The sequence below is a fragment of the Bos indicus genome, chromosome X, assembly GCF_029378745.1.
Source record: "Bos indicus isolate NIAB-ARS_2022 breed Sahiwal x Tharparkar chromosome X, NIAB-ARS_B.indTharparkar_mat_pri_1.0, whole genome shotgun sequence".
Taxonomy (NCBI): Eukaryota; Metazoa; Chordata; class Mammalia; order Artiodactyla; family Bovidae; genus Bos; species Bos indicus.
In genome coordinates this window covers 138804291-138828220 of record NC_091789.1, presented here as the reverse complement: position 1 = coordinate 138828220, position 23930 = coordinate 138804291, and the positions used below count along the sequence as shown (strand labels likewise).

The 23930-nt window shown below is 40.2% G+C and overlaps 1 protein-coding gene across 4 annotated transcripts in view; it reads left to right on the top strand.

Annotated features, from left to right (window-relative positions):
* Positions 1-23930, top strand: part of GLRA2 (glycine receptor alpha 2) — a 207189-nt gene that overhangs the window by 147668 nt on the left and 35591 nt on the right. The gene's annotated exons all lie outside the window — the stretch shown is intronic.

Sequence of the window (23930 nt, the reverse complement as noted above, 5' to 3'; positions counted from 1 at the left end):
ATGAAATTAGATCATTAACTCCATACACAAAAATAAGCTCAAAATGGATTAAAAACCTAAATATGAGACCAAACACTATAAAACTTCTAGAGGAAAACATAGGCAGAACACTCTGACATAAATCACAGCAACATCTTTTTTGATTCATCTCCCAGAATAATGGAAATAAAAACAAAAATGAACAAATGAGAACTATTTAAACTCAAAAGCTTTTGCACAGCAAGGAAACAATAAAATGAAAAGACAACTCACAGATTGGGAGAAAATATTTGCAAACGATGTGACCAATAAGGGAATAGTCTCTAAAATATATAAACAGTTTATGACACTTAACAGCTTCAAAACAAACAACTCACTCAAAAAATGAGCAGAAGACCTGAATAGATATTTCTCTGAAGAGGACACACAGATGGCCAATAGACACATGAAAAGATGTTTGATATTGCTAGTTATTAGAGAAATGCAAATCAAAACTACAATGAGATATTACCTCACACCGGTCAGAATGGCTATCATCAAAAAAATCCATAAACAACAAATGCTAGAGAGGGTGTGGAGAGAAGGGAACCCTCCCACACTGTTGGCAGGAATGCAAATTGGTACAGCCATTATGTAGAATAGTATGGAGGTTCCTTAATAAACTAAAAACAGAGCTAACATATAACCCTGCAATCCCATTCCTAGGCATATATCCAGAGAAAAACATGATCTGAAAGGATGCATGCACCCCAATGTTCATTGCAGCACTGTTTATAATAGCCAAGATATGGAAGCAATCTAAATGTCCATCAACAGAGGGATGGATAAAGAAGATGTGATACATATATACAATGGAATATTACTCAGCCATTAAAAAGAATGAAATCAGACCATTTGCAGCAACATGGATGGACCTAGAGAGTGTCATACTGAGTGAACTAAGTCAGTCAGAGAAGGAGAAATGCCGTATGACATCCCTTATAGGTGGAATCTAAAAAGAAATGATACAAATGAACTTACTTACAAAACAGAAAGAGAATCAAAGACTTAGAAAATGAACTTATGGTTGCTGAGGGAAGGGACAGTTAGGGACTTTGGGAAGGTCATGTACATACTGCTATATTTTTTTTTTTCTTCTTTTTTTATTTTCTTCTTTTTTATTTTATTTTTTAACTTTACAATATTGTATTGGTTTTGCCATATATCAAAATGAATCTGCCACAGGTATACACGTGTTCCCCATCCTGAACCCTCCTCCCTCCTCCCTCCCCATACCATCCCTCTGGGTCGTCCCAGTGCACCAGCCCCAAGCATCCAGTATCGTGCATCAAGCCTGGACTGGTGACTCGTTTCATACATGATATTATACATGTTTCAATGCCATTCTCCCAAATCATCCCACCCTCTCCCTCTCCCACAGAGTCCAAAAGACTGTTCTATACATCAGTGTCTCTTTTGCTGTCTACTATACAGGGTTATTGTTACCATCTTTCTAAATTCCATATATATGCGTTAGTATACTGTATTGGTGTTTTTCTTTCTGGCTTACTTCACTCTGTATAATAGGCTCCAGTTCCATCCACCTCATTAGAACTGATTCAAATGTATTCTTTTTAATGGCTGAGTAATACTCCATTGTGTATATGTACCACAGCTTTCTTATCCATTCATCTGCTGATGGACATCTAGGTTGCTTCCATGCCCTGGCTATTATAAATAGTGCTGCGATGAACATTGAGGTACACGTGTCTCTTTCCCTTCTGGTTTCCTCAGTGTGTATGCCCAGCAGTGGGATTGCTGGATCATAAGGCAGTTCTATTTCCAGTTTTTTAAGGAATCTCCACACTGTTCTCCATAGTGGCTGTACTAGTCTGCATTCCCACCAACAGTGTAAGAGGGTTCCCTTTTCTCCACACCCTCTCCAGCATTTTTTGCTTGTAGACTTTTGGATCGCAGCCATTCTGACTGGCATGAAATGGTACCTCATAGTGGTTTTGATTTGCATTTCTCTGATAATGAGTGATGTTGAGCATCTTTTCATGTGTTTGTTAGCCATCTGTATGTCTTCTTTGGAGAAATGTCTATTTAGATCTTTGGCCCATTTTTTGATTGGGTCATTTATTTTTCTGGAGTTGAGCTGTAGGAGTTGCTCGTATATTTTTGAGATTAGTTGTTTGTCCGTTGCTTCATTTGCTATTATTTTCTCCCATTCTGAAGGCTGTCTTTTCACCTTGCTTATAGTTTCCTTTGTTGTGCAGAAGCTTTTAAGTTTAATTAGGTCCCATTTGTTTATTTTTGCTTTTATTTCCAATATTCTGGGAGGTGGGTCATAGAGGATCCTGCTGTGATGTATGTCGGAGAGTGTTTTGCCTATGTTCTCCTCTAGGAGTTTTATAGTTTCGGTCTTATGTTTAGATCTTTAATCCATTTTGAGTTTATTTTTGTGTATGGTGTTAGAAAGTGTTCCAGTTTCATTCTCTTACAAGTGGTTGACCAGTTTTCTCAGCACCACTTGTTAAAGAGATTGTCTTTAATCCATTGTACATTCTTGCCTCCTTTGTCAAAGATAAGGTGTCCACATGTGCGTGGATTTATCTCTGGGCTTTCTATTTTGTTCCATTGATCTATATTTCTGTCTTTGTGCCAGTACCATACTGTCTTGATGACTGTGGCTTTGTAGTAGAGCCTGAAGTCAGGCAGATTGATTCCTCCAGTTCCATTCTTCTTTCTCAAGATTGCTTTGGCTATTCGAGGTTTTTTGTATTTCCATACAAATTGTGAAATTATTTGTTCTATCTCTGTGAAGAATACCATTGCAAGGACCTATTGTATAGGACATGCAACTCTCCTCAATATTATATGCCAGCCTTGATGGGAGGGTGGTTGGGGGGAGAATGCATACATGTATACTTATGGCTGAGTCCCTTCACTGTTCATATGAAACTACCACAACATTGTTAATTAGCTACACCCCAATACAAAATAAAATGTTAAAAAAATTTTCCCAAGGACTATTTTAGTTCAAAAGTAAATACACACACACACACACATATATTATGGTTCTTGTTCTCTTATATCAATTATACTCACAGATATCTCACTAGTTTTCTTATTTAAATTTTTCCTCTTTAAATAATCCAAAATAAACCATCAAGTCTTACCAAATTCTAGATTCATCAGGTCAAAAGTAAACAATTTATCTCTCTTCTCTCTTCCACCCTCTCCTAATGACACCATCTATAAATTACCTACTGCTGCCTAACTAATTCCCACCTGCCCCAACTTAGAAGCTTAAACAACAAAATTTTTTCTCCGTTTCCATGGGTCAGGAATCCAGGCACAACAGAGCTGAGATCTCTGTTTCAAAGTCTCTCAGGAGACTAAAATCAAGGTGTCAGCTAGGACAGCAGTCTCACATTAAGGCCCAACTAGAAAAAGATTCACTTTCAAGCTTATTCAAGTAGTTGTTGGCAAGATTCAGTTCCTCCTGGGCTGTTGGACTGAAGCCTCAATTCCTCACTGAGTATTGACTGAATGCCACACTCAGTTCCTTTCCAGGCAACCCTCTCCATCATGGCAAGCAGTGAGGAGAGCCAGAGAGAATTCCAGCAAGAAAAAAGTGCAAGAAAGATGAAACTCAATCTTTTACAACCTTATCATGAAAGTAAATTCCTGGCATTTTTGCCATGTTGTATGTCAGAAGCAAGTTGCTAGGTCCAGCCCACAGTCAAGTGGAGGGGGTTAGCCAAGAATATGAATACCAGGAGGCAAGAGTCACTGGGGTCTATTTTACAAGGCTGCCTACCACATGATAGTAAAACCAAGTTTTCATTGGTCTTTCAGTGTAATGCCATTAACATTTTTAACTGATGTCCTGACAATCAGAGTGTATGGCTGTTAGCCCAAGTGAGGCCATCTTGGGCCCTTAGTTTCTTCTGTCCTTTCACTGATCATACCCAGAACTATATTATGCAGTAAGGCTCTTTTCTGTCAAGGAAATTTTGTAATTAACTGCTATTGTTCAGTCGCTAAGTTGTGTCCGACTCTTTGTGACCCCATGGACTGCAGCACACCAGGCTTCCCCGTCCTTCACTGTCTCCTGGAGTTTGCTCAGATTCATGTCCATTAAGACGGTGATGCTATCTAACCATCTCATTCTTTGTTGCCCCCTTCTCCTTTTGCCTTCCATCTTTCCCAGCATCAGGGTCTTTTCCAATGAGTCGGCTCTTTGCATCAGGTGGTCAAAATATTGGAGCTTCAGCATCAGTCCTTCCAATTAATATTCAGGGTTGATTGATTTCCTTTAGGACTTAGTGGTTTGATCTCCTTGCAGTCCAAGGGACTCTCAAGAGTCTTATCCAACAATTGTTTAATAATCATTAGAACCCAGATGGCCTTTATGGTCTATTAGTCCCAAATTATAATGAAAATTTTTGCTGACATATTCCTGGCACCCACCAGACTAGTTACCCTTTCATGAATTCTGACTTAGGATGGCATGGCTATTTCCAAGCTCCTACCCCTATACTCTAGATTAACTATAAAACTGTACCAGTAGCCCCCTGGCCATGTGGAGTGCAGTTGCAGATGCTTCCAGTTCATTGTCTGCCTGATTCTGATCTCACTCTGTGAGTATGCTACCCTATAATAAACTGATTCATTAATAATATGGAGTTGCCCCCCTCATTTTTTGGTCTCAAGATGCCTTCTCAGTTCTGTGGGCACTTTTCATTCCCTCCATTCTCCAACGAGGAGTAATTTGCACCTTCATAATAGCTACAGCCCGTGGCTGATTCATGTCGATGTACGGCAAAAACCACTATAATATTGTAAAGTAATTAGCCTCCAATTAAAATAAATTAATTTAAAAAAATTAAAAAAAATAGCTACATCCTTTTGGGCTCAAAATATAACTGTGATTCAATCTCCCTAACAAACTCCATACCTAGCATGGAACAGTTTCTATGATGTTTCTACAAATAAGCTACTCTCATTATTTCCCTGGCCCCAGGAGGGTTGGTATATGCAGAATTGCATAGTAGTAGATTGGAAATTAGTTTTTGTTATAGTTACACAATTCTAATTTTGTCAATTTAAAACTAGCTGTGAAGAGCAAAAGGGGATGTAATGGTTGTTAAATTGCATAGGTAATATAGATCCCAAATTGATTTGATGCTTACTTCTCCAGATTGGTTTCTGAACTGTGTTGACATTCCATTCTCATTGATGATGAGCAAACCAGCCAGGTATAGGGCTTTTGTGAATGGGAAAGGAATTTTCAGGAGGACCTGCGGTTTGTTTGCTAATCTGGTTCTAAACAGTGCATGATATGACAGGCATCACTTTCACATCAGGTTTCCTTGATTTAATTGTAGGTTTGTGCCACTTGCTTTAGAAAACTACAGCTCACATAACAAGTGTTGGATGTTACTTGCATAACAAGTGTTTGGGAGGCAGTCTCAGGAAAGGGTTAGTGAGAGAGCATGGAGAGTAAACAAGGAAAGGAGAAAAGCCAATAAAGTCTATTACTGATCACTTACCATGAACAGCAAGTACAATTCAATCCTGCTGGGGATCCTTTGAAAATCATATAGAATTCTTATCAGATTTATCCCACCAAGTAACCAGAAATTCAGTCTTTATCAATTCCTATCCTTCCATGGTTTACAGCTTCTTTGTATGCAAGTTGAGAGTTATTAAAGTGCTCCCCCCAAAAAATCTCTTAGGCAAAAAAGCAGCAAGGTTCAAGAGCTTAAAGTAAGTTGTTAATGATTTATAGGAGATTTTCTCACTAAACTTGCAGATGAATTCGTAGCACATTTGCTCCACACAGTCTTATGCAGATAAATGTTTTTATCAATACAATTTCTTTCTGAACAAGGAATTTACCATTTTAGACAGGTGCTGCCTAGAACATTGAGGTGCTCAATGAATACACATTACTGGATGACATTGAATGTGGTTAGATGGCAGAGCAGAGAGCCTGGAGGCTGGTTCTAGTATTCATGGCCCCTATTACCTTGAGATTGGGACCCCATCCTGCTACTGACTTGGTTTCCTCTCTCATCACTTTCTCTTTCCCTTGAGTCATAGATTATCAGAAACCTTAGAGATAATCATCCAACACTTTATATTTCCAAGAAGGAACCTGAGGCCCAGAAGGGTGAAATAACGTGGTCATGTTTGCAATGTCAGCCAGTGGCAAAGCCAAGACTCGCATCCCTGGCATCTTCTCATTGTCCTCTCCATCACAGCCCTGATCCCTTTTCTTAGCTTTTGTAATGCTACAGGATTGATTTCCACCAAAGGAGTAGGACTCATTTAAACTGTGTGAAGCAGATACATGCAGCTCACATATCAGAAACTGATGTGCTCAATAAGCCCAACCCAAATCTTTCCATATTCCCATTTTTTCTTTCTTCTTTTTTAGCATTCTGTACACTTAACATATTGAAATATTAAAATGCCTCCTGATAGCATGGCCTTTTAAATTTTGTCAAAGAGCTTGCTTATCTGTGTCATTTTATTCAAGAGGCTGTAGGATTTCTTTTGAATTACAAACAGACTCCTGTAGGCTCATATCCAGTGTAAGTAAGTCTAATTTTTAGTGGGTAGTTTGCAAAACTTCTCATTTTGTGGTGAGGAGAAAGGCATGGAACTGACTTGCATCAAAATGCTGCTCAGGAAATGGACAGAGTAAAGACCAGCTCTTTGGTAATTTACAGTAACAAAAAGTGAGATCACCAGCCCAGCCAGAGACTCTTGTAGCACGTTAATTCCCAGCCTCTGACTGACTTGGAGCTCTTTTTCTTGTTTTCTTCTCCCCATATGTAAACTTGAATGTGATGAGGGCCTGGAATATTTCCATGTCAGGTTCATTTTGAATGCTACTGAGACAGTAGGTAGCTGATTCGATTCAGGAGCTTGAGGTTGGCATGCCTCAGGCACGAGTGCCCAGGGTCCCAAGGCAAGAAGGGAAGGTTTCTGTCAAGGCGGCTCCTGTGGAGCCATCCTCACTGGTCTGCTGCCTGCATCATGAGCTCACAGTAAAGTACAGAGCTGATGCTAAGCCAGGTCATAGGCCAAGGGGTAGGTGCAAAGCTCCTTGGCTACCACCGACTGCCGTTCAATTGATACTGCTGTCTCAGGTGTGACACGCTCTGGCCCTCTACCAAAGGAACACTCGTCCTCATCCACAGGCAGCAGCATCCCAGTGCTCAGAGAATTCAGGTGCATTGTGGGGAAGTCCAGCACCCGGAGAGGCCTCTTTGTACCCCAGAGTCATCACAGGATCCCAGATGTTCTTGAGGAAATGACTCTATCAGTGCAGGTTGAAATGGGCTTCTCAGACTGCCATGGTTCTGTAGTCCAGAATCATCCATTGCCCATCTATCTCACCAACCCCAAGCATCTCAGAAATTTGCTTGCATCAGAAGTCTACCACCATGTTTGCTCTGGGATGATACAGAGCCTGTGCATGTCCCACAGTGGCCCACTCACTCACTCTGCTAAGGTTCAGGGTTTCAGAAATGGTTGGGGGTGAGAGATTTGGCCTGTGCTGTCTTCCTGATCTGGCCTACTCCAGGAAGCACAGGCAACTTGGAAATCACAAATCAATGAGCCCAGTCTCGGGGGTGAGACTGCTCAGCTTCTCCAGATTTCCTCTCCTTTCCAGCCTCCTCTCTGGGGAACACCGGATGGAGGGCAGGAGAAAACATTTGTCATCACTGCAAAACCTACCCACCATTCCAAGGCCTTTCACTCAGGCTGAATCCAAAGAAGGAGACTGGACAGCTTTTTTTATTTTGCCACACTTCTCTCCTCTGCTTCCTTGTTCACAAGTATGAAATTTGAACCTGGGGTGAGGTGGGTGGTAGAGTAAACAAAGACATAGGAAAAGCACTCATGGCTGAGAAAGAAAATGGTTCATCTTTCAACATTTCTTTTCATGGGAACTACATGGCTGCAGGTGTGACGCTGCTCTTCTGTACTCACCCAGCCCACTGCCTGGATTCTCTTACCTCTTTTACATGAGATGTTGTCCTCTGGTGAAATCACAGTCTATAATGCTCCTGACTCACTCCTTGGGGACAGAGGTTTCCACAGGGGTCAGGGAACCAGAAAACCCCTGAGGGTACAGTCAAGCCACAGTTCATGTGAATGGCAGCTCATCCACTTTTCTGCTGTGTGATCTTGGTAAAGTTAAGGAGTAACTCAGTTTTCCTATCTTTGTCTCAGAGATAACTTATAGAGTTGTGTGCTTGCAAGCGTTTCACTGATGATGGTGGTGAAAGTTTGTTGTTTGGTTTTCGTAACAGCACATTTCAGCTCTCCTGACATGTATGAGTACTCACTACAATGAGGTGCCATTTTACATGAACTTAGCTTATGTGAATTTGAAATAGGGCAGTATAAAAATACTAATAAAGTCTCACTGCATGCACAGAACATGAAATACAACAAATTTACATTTATACCTCCAGGGAAAACTGTCTTGAATTATGCAAGTTTTGAATTATGTAATGTCTTCCAGAACACATCCCTGGCAAACCAATGTGACTGAGGGTCTACAATCTGCCAATTAAGCGTTAAGATTTACCTAAAGTGTCTTATTCAATCTCTCAATGACACTGGAATCCTTGGGTCCCTAGTTTAATATGAGAAACTTGAGATTCCAAAATGTTCATTGGTCATTCAGCTAGGATTCAATCCAAGGTGGCCTGGCTCCAAAGCTCTTTATTACCTTCCTTCTTTTCCCATCTTCGTATTCTCCCCAATTTTCCTCCTCTCTCTCTCTAACACACACACACACACACACACATACACACGCACACTGACTACACAGATATCTCTTCAGTGGAGCATCATCTCATTATCGAGCAAAACCCTGTGGTTATCTTTCCAAAACTGAGATCATCCAATTGGCTCTTCTCTTCACTGCAGTTATTCTTACACTGTTGGGCAATTTGCTCCCAACTCCCTCCTCATTTCTTCCCTTGCTTAAGAAGCAATGTATTGCACTTCTTTTGTCATTGAAGGTACACCCATACGAAGTAGACTATGGAAGGAGTCACTATTCCTGCCTATCAGCTGAGAATATGGTGAGCTACGTGGCAGACACAAGCACAAGGAAGAAGATCTCCCCTAGTCCTGCTTCCTCCCTTTCTTCAGATGCCACTCCCTTCTCACCTTGGCTCCCTCATCCAGATGCCCACAGTTGCTGAGCCTTGGGGGTGCCTTTTTCTAGGGTGTCAATTTGTTGTTGTTTAGCAGCTAAGTCATGTCCAGCTCTTTGCGACCTCATGGACTATAGCCTGCCAGGCTCCTCTGTTCAGGGGATTCTTCAGGCAAGAATACTGGAATGAGTTTCCATTTCCTTCTCCAGGAGATCTTCCCAACCCAGAGACTGAATGGGCATCTCCTGCATTGGCAGGCAGATTCTTTACTGCTGGGCTGCCAGGGAAGCCAGGGTGTTGCTATGATGCCTCTAACAGCAGGTGTCACCTAGGATTACTTGTGCGTTCTAGGGCTGGCCGTTCTGCCCTTCTCCTACCTCTCCACTCACAAAATTCACATGAATAGTGTGCTTTGCTTTGAACGGTTTTCTGACTATCATAATGAAACTTATTCATCTTTGGAAATAATACCAGCTAACGAGAGTTGTGTGCCACTCAACACCAAAATTATCTGGTCCCTGAATGATGTTCAAATCCTGTCCTGATGATCTAAGGAGTATCGTTGGTAACTAGTTGGTTGCTGCAGGTACCAGGCTTGGAGGCACTGCCACCTAATGGCTGTTTCTACAAACAGCACTCTCACAAGAGTTTTCGTTTATTCAGTACTCTACCCAGAACCCAGCAAGAGCTTAAGACATGGAGAGAAAATGGGGTGGGGTGGTTACACTGGAACAGGCCAGGTAGTCAGTGCTGCCACCATCCTTCTCTGCCAAGGAAATCTGATTTTCCTGGCATCAAACAGCAGATGTGAGCTCTTTAATTAGGCAATAAAAATGGCAACTTGACAGTAAAATTGTAAAGATAAAAATGTACAACACCATGAATCTTTGGCACTAGGATTAATTCGACTGTCTATATTTTTCCTGATGATATTTTTTACCATGACTGAATGTAGGTAAGAGACAAAACAGAAAGTCAAAGCCAGAATTCTCATTTTCATCTTTGTTGATTGCTACCTGTATAAGGGTTAGACATGCATTTAATAAACTTATTTTTCTCCCCATAAAATAAGGATGGAGAGGGTGGTGTATACTTCATAGCACTCAATAAAAGACAAATTTATTGAAGCTGCCAAAATCTTTTTTCCACATAATGGAAGTACAAGTCAGGCTACTGTGACCAACAGGTATCCATTTCAACAGCTGCATTAATCAGGGTTAATTAAAATTTTTCTTTCTAAATTGGATAAAAATAAACTGTACTGTACAGAGCAGAAAAGCTTCTATTCCAGTTTAGCAAGGGCTTGTATGCATACTTTGAGAATAATTAAACATTGACTCAAGCAGATGGGTGTGAGACATCATTCCACTTAAAGCAAGAAAAATATCTTAGTATTTTGAGATTGCCCTATAAATTCCATTTTGGATCTTTTCTATTAAAATAATATTTGGTTTACCACAATCACTTGTGATTTTTCTCTATTGTAGAGAACTTCTATCCATTCTTGTTCACAACCCATCCTCCTTGACTGGCTACTGGAGGAATGTCACAGTTCTCTGGGGTCAGCCTAGGGGCTGGGAATGCGGATATATTTTAGTTGGCACACTGACAAGTAGGAGTGCTTGCTCATGATGGATGGAGAAGACACACACGCTGTAAGCACATTTAGGCAATTTTTATACAACAACAAGCCACTCTTCTATGTTGCCAATAAACATTGGGTAGAAAACGGCCCAACTCATGAATAACTGGCTTCATGACACAAGAAATAGACACAACAAATTATGGGACTAAAGTAAATACATTCGTGGCTTGATTCTCCATTTTGAATCTAATCTGAATATACAATAAATGAAAAGATTTCCTCAAGAAAAACGGCCAAGGTTTTTAAAAATACCTAGACAGAGTTGGGAAAAAAAAAAAAAAACACTAAAAAAAAAATCTCTAAGAAATGTTAATATGATGCTAAAGTAACTGAGCAATGAACTAAACTGTACCAACTAACTAATCTGTTCAAATATCAGATAAATGCCTATTCAGTGTCATGAAAACCTAAAAAACTTCACTGACTCTACTGTTTCACTAGATATATTTGTAAAGTACATGAATTGTAAGTTCAACAGAGTAAGTATTCTTCTTTCCCTTAGTGAAAATAAATCTAGAGTAATCTCAGTATCATCAGTTATTGGCTTTAAAAGATGTAAGATAATTTTATCCCTTCAGTGATTGTGAAAGGAATCTGAATTTATATGCAGCTTGAATAACTTGCCAACGAACAGAAACTATGAGGCACTTAAAGAACAAAGCCTTGTCCTTGGTGGTACAGATAGAAAAGACATCCCTGAGTCTTTATCCCCCAGGAATCCTATACTTTAGTTGGACACATAATACATGCAAACATTTAGCAAACTCTCAACTATCTGATCCTCACTGTAAGTGTATTACAAATGCTAAAGATGAGCAAGGCTATTGTGGCCTAGATTAGGCAGAAAAAGCATGGGGATGGACTTTGAGCTAAACAGACAGAGAAAGCAGGAAAAGGGAGGAAGAACTTCCATGCTAGAAGAGTGTAGACCAAATTTCTCAGACCTTAACACTACTAACATTTGAAGCTGTATAATTCTTTGTCATGGGGGATTAAACCTGGGTCCCCCGCAGTAAAAGCACAGATTCGTAACCACTGGACCACCAGGGAATTGCCTGGGCCTTTTAAAATTAGTACAAGAATGCTGGTGAGTGATCAGGGCTGAGTGACGGGCTTGAGAGTGTGGGAAACACAGAACCCTGAAATCTCCATGGCTTAATAGAATAAAAATTAATTTCTCTCTCACATTACATTACACTGTGAACTGAGTGGCCCCGCGTCTTTTAAAGCAGTGTGTATTATTTCTTCCCACATTTCACTGGGGATTCAGCTGAACTGGAAATTCTAGTTTACTAGTATCCTAAGTTCAGTTCTTTTAGAACTGACTGGTTGGATCTCCTTGCAGTCCAAGGGACTCTCAAGAGTCTTCTCCAACACCACAGTGCAAAAGCATCAGTTCTTCAGTGCTCAGCTTTCTTTCTAGTCCAACTTTCACATTCATACATGGCTACTGGAAAAATCATAGCTTTGACTAGACAGACCTTTGTTGGCAAAGTAATGTCTCTGCATTTTAATATGATGTCTAGGTTGGTCATAATTTTTCTTCCAAAAACCAAGCGTCTTTTAATTTCATGGCTGCAGTCACCATCTGCAGTGATTTTGGAGCCCAAGAAAATAAACTCTCTCACTGTTTCCCCATCTATTTGCCATGAAGTGATGGGACCAGATGCCATGATCTTCATTTTTTGAATGTTGAACATTAATCCAACTTTTTCACTCTCGTCTTTCACTTTCATCAAGAGGCTCTTTAGTTCTTCTTCACATTCTGCCATAAGGGTGGTGTCATCTGCATATCTGAGGTTATTGATATTCCTCCCAGCAATCTTGATTCCAGCTTGTGCTTCATCCAGCCCAGCATTTCGCATAATGTACTCTGCATATAAGTTAAATAAACAGGGTGACAATATACAGCCTTGATGTATTCCTTTCCAGATTTGGAACCAACTGTTGTTCTATGTCCAGTTCTAACTGTTGCTTCCTGACCTGCATACAGATTTCTCAGGAGGCAGGTCAGGTGGTCTGGTATTCACATCTCCTTCAGCATTTTCCATAGTTAGTTGTGATCCACACAGTCAAAGGCTTTGGCATAGTCAATAAAGCAAAAGTAGATGTTTTTCTGGAACTCTCTTGCTTTTTCGATGATCCAGCAGATGTTGGCAATTTGATCTCTGGTTCCTCTGCCTTTTCTAAATCCAGCTTGAACATCTGGAAGTTCATGGTTCAAGTGTTGCTGAAGCCTGGCTTGGAGAATTTTGAGCATTACTTTACTAGAGTGTGAGATAAGTGCCATTGTGTGTTAGTTTGAACATTCTTTGGCATTGCCTTTCTTTGGGATTGGAATGAAAACTGACCTTTTCCAGTCCTGTGGCCACTGCTAAATTTTCCAGATTTGCTGACATATTGAGTGCAGCACTTTCACAGCATCAACTTTTAGGATTTGAAATAGCTCAACTGAAATTCCATCACCTCCACTAGTTTTGTTCGTAGTGATGCTTCCTAAGGCCCACTTGACTTTACATTCTAGGATGTGTGGCTCTAGGTGAGTGATCACACCATCATGGTTATCTGGGTCATTAAGATCTTTTTTTTATTTTTTATTTTAGTAGTTCTGTGTATTCTTGACTGATGTCCTAGAAAAAGGAAATCGGATTCACAAGTACTTGGCCAGTCTCTGCTATAGGACACACACACACACACACACACACACACACACACAGAGCGCTATAGGAGTGAATGAATTTATTGAGGACCTGAAAATACAGGGAAAACTGAAGAGGTAAGAGTTCAAGGACTACAGATAAATCAAAGAAGATTCAGCAAAGGATTCAGATATGCTGTTAGAAAGCTTGGAAGAGAACCAGCCGTGTGTAGAGTTGAGAGTGTCAAGAGGAGAGAAGGCAAATTTCTATAAGGAGGGAAAATGTCCACTTGTGCTAAGACTCTTGCTTTTACGACAAAGAAATTCAAGCTAATTAGAAAAGGACTTACACATCTATACCCCACCTCAAAACCATCCTTAGCTTATATTTACCGGTACTCTAAAGCCCATATGCCTCTGCTTGGCCTTCAGTGTGCTGCTCCAGCCTGTTGTCTACACCTGATCTTGCACTTCTCACGTACACAGCATGTCCTGTCACTGGATTGTTCACCATCCTCAAGCCCACCTACCCTCTCCCACCTTCATGGTTTTGCTTTCACAGCTTCTTCCACTCATCAGTCGTGGCTTTCCTCAAGCCCTAAGTAATATGCCATGACATTCAGTAATGAACCCATTTCTGATTTTCCCTGTCAACGTGGAACTCCCCATCGTCCCATCACCTTCTGGTTTTTCCTCTACTTTGGCACATGAGACCATCTGCTTTATATCAGTTTTATGTTCACCAAAATGTCTCCCTCAGGAGACTATGGTTTTCTCAAGTACCAAGCAGGACTACCAAGATGTACATCCCCAGGACAAACGAGAGAGAGAGCCCACCTTTACATTTCATGCAAAGATGGGTTCAATAAAGAACAGAAATGATATGGACCTAACAGAAGCAGAAGATATTAAGAAGAAGTGGGAAGAATACACAGAAGAACTGTACAAAAAAGATCTTCATGACCCAGATAATCATGATGGTGTGATCACTCACCTAGAGCCAGACATCTTGGAATGTGAAGTCAAGTGGGCCTTAGGAAGCATCACTATGAACAAAGCTAGTGGAGGTGATGGAATTCCAGTGGAGCTATTTCAAATCCTAAAAGATGATGTTGTGAAAGTGCTGCACTCAATATGCCAGCAAATTTGGAAAACTCAGCAGTGGCCACAAGACTGGAAAAGGTCAGTTTTCATTCTTATCCCAAACAAAGGCAATGCCAAAGAATGCTCATACTACTGCACAATTGCACTCATCTCACACGCTAGCAAAGGAATGCTTGAAATTCTCCAAGCTAGGCTTCAAGAGTACATGAACCATGAACTTCCAGATGTTCAAGCTGGATTTAGAAAAGGCAGAGGAACCAGAGATCAAATTGCCAACATTGCTGGATCATCAAAAAAGCAAGAGAGTTCCACAAAAACATCTATTTCTGCTTTATTGACTATGTGAAAGCCTTTGACTGTGTGGATCACAATAAACTGTGGAAAATGCTGAAGGAGATGTGAATACCAGACCACCTGACCTGCCTCTTGAGAAATCTGTATGCAGGTCAGGAAGCAACAGTTAGAGCTGGACATCGAACACAGAATGGTTCCAAATTGGGAGAGGAGTACATCAGGCTGTATATTGTCATCCTGCTTATTTAACTTATATGCAGAGTACATCATGAGAAATGCTGGGCTGGATGAAGCACAAGCTGGAATCAAGATTTCTGGGAGAAATATCAATAACCTCAGATATGCAGATGACACCACCCTTATGGCAGAAAGTAAAGAAGAAGGAAAGAACCTCTTGATGAAAGTGAAAGAGGAGAGTGAAAAAGTTGGCTTAATGCTCAACATTCAAAAAAAAAAAGAAGATTATGGCATCCAGTCCCATCACTTCATGGCAAAGAGATGGGGAAACAGTGGAAACAGTGAGAGAGTTTATTTTCTTGGGCTCCAAAATCACTTCAGATGGTGACTGCAGCCATGAAATTAAAAGACATGTGCTCCTTGGAAGGAAGGTTATAACCAACATAGACAGCGTATTAAAAGCAGAGACATTACTTTGCCAACAAAGGTCTGTTTAGCCAAGGCTATGGTTTTTCCAGTAGTCACATATAGATGTGAGAGTTGGACTATAAAGAAAGCTGAGTGCTGAAGAATTGATGCTTTTGAACTGTGGTGTTGGAGAAGACCCTTGAGAGTCCCTTGGATTGCAAGGAGATCCAACCAGTCCATCGTAAAGGAGATCAGTCCTGAGTGTTCATTGGAAGGATTGATGTTGAAGCTGAAACTCCAGTCCTTTGGCCACCTGATGTGAAGAGCTGACTCATTTGAAAAGATCCTGATGCTGGGCAAGATTGAAGGTTGAAAGAGAAGAGGACAAGAGAGGATGAGATGGTTGGATGGCATTACAGACTCGATGCACATGAGTTTGAGTAAACTCCAGGAGTTGCTGATGGACAGGGAGGCCTGGCGTGCTGCAGTCCATGGGGTCACAAAGAGTCAGACACAACTGAGCGACTGCACTGAACTGACCTGTGTGAATGACATTTTCTGGAGCACCATGTGAACAGGTTCCCCAGAGTCTCATCTGGGGAGTCCTGAGAAGAATAGGTGTGCATGTTAGTTATTGTCATGTCTTCTGCCCCGTCTTCCATTCAGCACCTACTACAGTGCCTTTCACATAGGAGGCCCTCAGTGTTTATGTTTCTGAATTAAATATACCTGGAAAACTAAAAATTCAGTGAATCATAATAGCATTTTGAGAATTTCATTAATATAAAAAGTACTTTGCAAGATCGTAGTAAAGTAGTTCAGGAATGGCTCATGTAAGCCCCCAAATCATAAAGAATGTGACAGGGAAAAATGTGAGCTAAAAACATGTAAGAATTAGCAAAGAGAGAGAATGTGACATCAGAGCTGGATAAAAGTAACAAAAAGGCATTTGAGTCCTGAGAGAGCAGCACTGAAGGGACATCCCATCATATGTAATAGTTGTCTCACAGTACCTTTTACATCCGTGTGAATAATGCATTTAATACCAGCACTTCAATGCTCGAAAGATGATGATGATTTGGAGGAAATTTGGAGACCAACCAAAATGATTAAGAGATGAGAAGGATTCATTTATGAGCAGTTATAAAAGAAGCCATTTATGTGCCTGGTCTGCTGATGGCTAGAAGCGGGGTGGGGGGCTAGGTTTACAAATGACTGAATGCTGTAAACATCAGGAAGGGGAGGAATGATGGTGAATTCTACTGGACTTTCTTCATATGGACATCTAAGAGGCATTGACAAATTCTTCTCATTATTAGGTCTTAAAACATTTAAAGGCCATCTGAATAATATATAACCGGGAATGCTGTGATTGGAAATATTCTATTATTACAGGAGAATAGGACTGCTCCAGAACAGCAAATACAAAAAAATTTATATTGCTTAGTAAGGAAAGAAATATTCCAGGAATGCTTGGTGAACAGAGAGACTTAAACTGCACTAACAGTCCACTCTCAGAAATATTCAATATGTGCAATTGTGGGTAATGTTATATAGTGAAGAACTGTTGAAATTACAGGACAAAAATGGAAAGACAATGAGGTATTTCCTTCATTCCTTCCTTCTGTCATTCAAACATCTGTTTATTCATCCATCCCACACCCAATGTTTACTCACTATTTGCCAGGTCCTGGACTGGTGATACAAAGAGTAATACTATATAGGATCTTTCTTTAAAAAGTTTACGGTCTAGTGAGTCTAGTGGTGGGGTAGGGAAGCTGGTGGACTAAAAGAAACAGACAGGTTCAACAGAGAGTTATAAGGGAGCAAAGAAAAGTGGTCCCCAACCCAGATGAGAAAAAAGTAGGAGGAATCTTACTCTTACATGTACGTAGGAGGCTTCCCGGAGGAGCTGGTATCCGAGCCAACTCATGAAGGATTCTGAGTCAATGGTTAATCAGAAAGACTGAGAATAAGCATCCCAGGTGCTGTACCACTTTGTCACAACATATGTGGGACTGACAAGTAGTTCAGATTGATGGAGACAAATAGTGTAAGGCAAGTGGTAACCTTAAAAATAATAATTGGACGATACTGGATGCTTGGGGCTAGTGCACTGGGACGACCCAGAGGGATGGTATGGGGAGGGAGGAGGGCGGAGGGTTCAGGATGGGGAACACATGTATACCTGTGGTGGATTCATTTTGATATTTGGCAAAACTAATACAATTATGTAAAGTTTAAAAATAAAATAAAATTAGAAAAAAAAAATAATTGGAATACACTAGGACTGTAGGTGATTTTTCTTTTCCTTCTTGTTTTTCTGTCTCTCCCAAGATTTTTCTTTAACAAAATCACACCTTTATGTAGTCAAATAATTGCCAACATTTACATAGCACTTACTCTGTGCCAAACACTACTCTAAGCATTCTGCATACATTAAGTGATTTTATCCACATAACTCTATGAACTAGCTACTATTATTTGCCTTTATACAGATGAGGAGGGGAGGTAAAGGGAGGTTAAACAACCTGGCAAAGTCAGAGTAAGGAATAGAGTAGTGTTTCTTAACTTCAGGCATCTTATTCTAGAGTTTCTGCTTTTACATCTTCTATGTTCCTAATAACTTTCTAGGTCAGAAGCCTATTTTATTACAATTTACTCCCATTGTCCCAAGTCTAAAAGCTGACCTAGCAAATAAACAGAAACACAGTCAAATATTAGGGGAAGGATATTCATAGCCCCCAAATTTATAGTAGCGTAAACTAAAACTAAAAATCACCTAAATATCCTATCATACAGAACAATTAATGATGGTTTAGAAAATTACACAAGCACTGGAAATTATGATTTAGAAGAAAGTTAAATGACATGGGAAATGCTTACTATAAAGATCAAAGAGAAACCAATGCAAGATACAAAGGGTATAATCCTAGTAGTATGTTTGTGTATGTTCAGAAAGGAGAATCACCAGTCAGACTGAGTTCCAGTTCCAATCTTAGCTCTGCCACCTTTTAGCTTTCTGATCTTCAGTAATAATTTAAACTCTCTGTAACCCAGTATCCTCATCACAAAGTGGGGGTAATACAGTTGCTATACTGGTTAGAAAATTAATATATATAAAATGCTTAAAATTCTGGCTGGCAAACATTCAGTGTCAGCTATCAAAACTGTGGAAACCCTATTTAAATTTGGAACTAGATAGTACACATTCACGGACTTCCCTGGTGGCTCAGATGGTAAAAAATCTGCCTGCAATGCAGGAGACCTGGGTTCTATCCCTGGGTTGGAAAGATCCCCTGAAGGAGGACACAGCAACCTACTCTAGTATTCTTGCCTGGAGAATCCCCTGGACAGAGGAGCCTGGTGGGCTACAGTCCATGGGGTAGCGAAGAGTTGGACACAACTGAACGACTAAGCCCAGCACAGCACAGTACACATTCACACAGACAGCTGAATAAGAATCCTTTGTAGTCTGTTGTCCAATATATTACAACTTTATCTAGCTATTTTTCCCCTCATATTTTAAAAAATAATTGGGAGGAGGGAGGTGGGTTCAGGATGGGGAACACGTGTATACCTGTGGTGGATTCATTTTGATATTTGGCAAAACTAATACAATTATGTAAAGTTTAAAAATTAAATAAAAATTTAAAAAAAATTGGAAGTTGAGTGACATGAGGGGAAATTTGTATTGCAAGTAAAAGTATTTGCTTTCAGATTCTGCTTTATCAAATTCTAAGATATATGAAATATTCAGCCAATCACCAAAGGGTTATGAAAGTTTCCTTTTTAACCAGATACCTTCCCAAGGCCCAGAACACTGATATTTTATTTTGGTTAAATATTCCTGAATTATGATAGCTTAAAAACATTTAACTTCAACATAATAAAAGCTGTATATGACAAACTGACAGCTAATATACTCAATGGTGAAAAGCTGAAAGCATTTCCTCCAAGATTAGGAACAAGATAAGGTTGCCGAGTCTCATTTTATTTAACATGGTATTAAAACTCCTAGACATAGTAATCGGACAAGAAGAAATAAAAGGAATCCAAATCGAAAAAGAAGAAGTAAAACTGTCACTGTTTACACATGATACTATAAATAGAAAATCATAAAGATGCCACCCAGTACTAGTAGAGCTCATCAAGGAATTCAGTAAAGTTGCAGGAAACTAAAAAAATAACTAAAACTAAAAAAAAAAAACAAAAACACAGAAATCTATTGCATTTCTATATACTCACAATGAATATTCAGAAAGAGAAATTAAGGAAACAATCCCACTTACCACCACATCAAAAAGAATCAAATACCTAGGAATAAACTTACCTAAGGAGGTAGAAGACTTGTACTTTGTAAACTATAAAACATTGATAAAAGAAACGGAAGATGACACAAATAGATGGGCAGATATATCATGTTCTTGGATTGGAAGAATTAATATTGTTAAAATGATCATACCACCCAAAGCAAACTACACACTTAATGAAATCCCTATCAAAATTTGGCATTATGCTAAGTGAAATAAGTCTGACAGAGAAAGACAATTACTGCATGATATCACATACATGTGGATCACTTACATGTGGAATATAAAAAATGAAACAAACTAGTGACTATAACATAAAAGAACCAGAACCACAGATATACAGAACAAATGAGTGGTTTACCAGTGGGGAGAGGGAAGGAGAAAGAGGCAAGTTAGGGGTAGGTGATTAAGAGGTACAAATTAATAGGTATAAAATAAGCTAAAATGATATACTGTACAACACAGGGAATATAGCCAGTATTTTATAATAACTACAAACAGAGGTGTTGTTGTTCAGTCGTGTCCGATTCTTTGCTACCCAATGCATTGCAGCACCCCAGGCTTCTCTCTCCTTTATGATCTCATTGAGTTTGCTCAAACTCATGTCCATTGAGTCGGTGATGCCATCCAACCATCTCATCCTCTGTCGTCCCCTTTTCCTCCTGCCTTCAATCTTTCCCAGCATCAGGGTCTTTTCCAATGAGTCAGATCTTCGCATCAGGTGGCCAAAGTATTGGAGTTTCAGCTTTAGCATCAGTCCTTCCAATGAATATTCAGGGTTGACTTCCTTTAGGATTGACTGGTTTGATCTCCTGGCTGTCCAAGGGACTCTCAAGAGTCTTTTCCAGCACCACAGTTCAAAAGCATCAATTCTTCAGCACTCATCGTTTATGGTCCAACTCTCACATCCGTACATGACTACTAGAAAAACCATAGCTTTGACTATCTGTTCATTTGTCAGCAAAGTGATGTCTCTGCTTGTTAATATGCTGTCTAGGTTTGTCATAGCTTTTCTTCCAAGGAGCAAGTGTCTTAATTTCATGGCTGCAGTCACCATCTACAGTGATTTTGGAGCCCACGAAAATAAAATCCACCACTGATACCATTTTCTCCCTTTCTATTTGCCATGAAGTGATAGGGCCGGATGTCATCATCTTAACTTTTTGCATGCTGAGTTTTAAGCCAGTTTTTTCACTTTCACCATTATCAACAGGCTCTTTAGTTCTTTTCACTTTTTTCTATTAGAGTGGTATTATCTGCAGCATCTGAAGTTGCTGATATTTCTCCCAGCAATCTTGATTTCAGCTTGTGATTTACCCAACCTGGCATTTCGCATTATGTACTCTGCATAGACGGAGAAGGCAATGGCACCCCACTCCAATATTCTTGCCTGGAAAATCCCATGGATGGAGGAGCCTGGTAGGCTGCAGTCCATGGGGTCGCTAAGAGTCGGACACGACTGAGTGACTTCCCTTTCATTTTTCACTTTCATGCACTGGAGAAGGAAATGGCAACCCACTCCAGTGTTCTTGCCTGGAGAATCCCAGGGACGGGGGAGCCTGGTGGGCTTCCGTCTATGGGGTCACACAGAGCCGGACACGACTGAAGCGACTTAGCAGCAGCAGCAGCAGCACTCTGCATAGAAGTTAAATAAACAAGATAACAATATACAGCCTTGTCATACTCCTTCCCCAATTCTGAACCAATCCATTGCTCCATGTCCAGTTCTAGCTGTTGCTTCTTGACCTGCATACAGGTTTCTTAGGATACAGGTAAAGCAGTCTGATATCTCCATCTCTTTAAGAACTGTCAACAGTTTGTTATTTGTCAACAGTTTGTTGTGATCCACAGTCAAAGGTTTTAGCATAGACGATGAAGCAAAAGTACGATATGCCAGTCCAGGTTCGATGCACGATACTGGATGCTTGGGGCTAGTGCACTGGGACGACCCAGAGGGATGGTATGGGGAGGGAGGAGGGAGGAGGGTTCAGGATGGGGAACACATGTATACCTGTGGCGGATTCATTTTGATATTTGGCAAAACTAATACAATTATGTAAAGTTTAAAAATAAAATAAAATTAAAAAAAAAAGTAGATGTTTTCCTGGAATTCTCTTGCTTTCTCTATGATCCAACAGATGTTGGCAATTTCATCTCTGATTTATCGCAGTTTCTAAATCCAGCTTGTACATCTGGAATTTCTCAGTTCATGTAATGCTGAAGCCTAGCTTGACAGATTTTTGAGCATTATCTTGCTGGAAAGTGAAATGAGTGCAATTATATGGTAGTTTGAATATTCTTTGGCATTGCCCTTCTTTGGGATTGGAATGAAAACTGGCCTTTTCCAGTTCTGTGGCCACTGCTGAGTTTTCCAAATTTGCTAACATATTCAGTGCAGCACTTTGACAGCATCATCTTTCAGGATTTGAAACAGCTCTGCTGGAATTCCATCACCTCCACTAGCTTTGTTCTCGGTGATGCTTCTTAAGGCCCACTTGACTTCACACTCCAGGATGTCTGGCTCGAGGTGAATGACCACACCATTGTGGTTATCTGAGTCCTTAAGCCCTTTTTTGTATAATTCTGTGTATTCTTGCCACCTCTTCTTAGTCTCTTCTGATTCTGTTAGGTTCATACTGTTTCTGTCCTTTATTGTGCCCATCCTTGAATGAAATTTTTCCTTGATATTTCTAATTTTCTTGATGAGATCTCTGATCTTTCCCATTGTATTGTTTTCTTCTATTTCTTTGCATTGTTCACTTATGAAGGTCTTCTTATCTCTCCCTGCTCTGCTATTCTCTGGAACTCTGCATTCAGTTGGGTATATCTTTCTTTCTCTCCTTTGCCTTTCACTTCTCTTCTTTTCTCAGCTATTTGTAAGGCCTCCTCAGGCAACCACTTTGCCTTTTTGCATTTCTTTTTCTTTGTGATGGTTTTGGTCACTGCCTGCTATACAATGTTATGAACCTCTGTCCATAGTTCTTCAGGCACTCTGTCTACCAGATCTAATCTCTTGAATCTATTCTTTATGTCCACTGTATAATCATAAGGGATTTGATTTAGGTCATACTTGAATGGCCTAGTGGCTTTCCCTACTTTCAAATTAAAACCTGAATTTGGCAATAAGGAGTTCATGATCTGAGCCACAGTCAGCTTCAGCTCTTGTTTTTGCTGACTGCATAGAGTTTCTCCATCTTCAGCTACAAAGAATACAATCAATCTGATTTCAGAATTGACCATCTGGTGATGTCCATGTGTATAGTGGTCCGTTGGGTTTTTGGAAAAGGGGTTTGCTATGACCAGGATGTTCTCTTGAGAAAACTCTGTAGGCCTTTGCCCTTCTTCATTTTGTATTGCAAGGCCAAATTTGCCTGTTACTCCAGGTATCTCTTGACTTCCTGCTTTTGCATTCCATTCTCCTATGATGAAAAGGATGTCTTTTTTGTTGTTGTTATTGTAGAAAGTCTTGTAGGTCTTCACAGAACTGTTCAACTTCAGCTTCTTCAGCATCAGTGGTTGAGGCATAGACTTGGATTACTGTGATGTTGAATGGTTTGCCTTGGAAACGAACCAACAGATGGAGCACAACCTTTAAAAATTGTGAATAACTGTATTGTACACCTGTAATCTATATTATTGTACACCTCAAAAAAAAAAAGAAAAATATGTGCTTCCACATCAGTTAGGATCAATAGTTGAATGGAAATTATGAACTGGTTTTTAAAGGACCCAAGGCCCATATAGTTTATTTCTCATCTGAGTTTTAGAATTATCTTAATTAAAAGATGCTTACTCCTTGGAAGGAAAGTTATGACCAACCTAGATAGCATATTCAAAAGCAGAGATATTACTTTGCCAACAAAGGTCCGTCTAGTCAAGGCTATGGTTTTTCCAGTGGTCATGTATGGATGTGAGAGTTGGACTGTGAAGAAAGCCGAGCACTGAAGAATGGATGCTTTTGAACTGTGGTGTTGGAGAAGACTCTTGAGAGTCCCTTGGACTGCAAGGAGATACAACCAGTCCATTCTAAAGGAGATCAGTCCTGGGTGTTCATTGGAAGGAATGGTGCTGAAGCTGAAGCTCCAGTACTCTGGCCACAAAGTACTGAAGAGTTGACTCATTGGAAAAGACCCTGATACTGGGAGGGATTTGGGGCAGGAGGAGAAGGGGACGACAGAGGCTGGATGGCATCACCA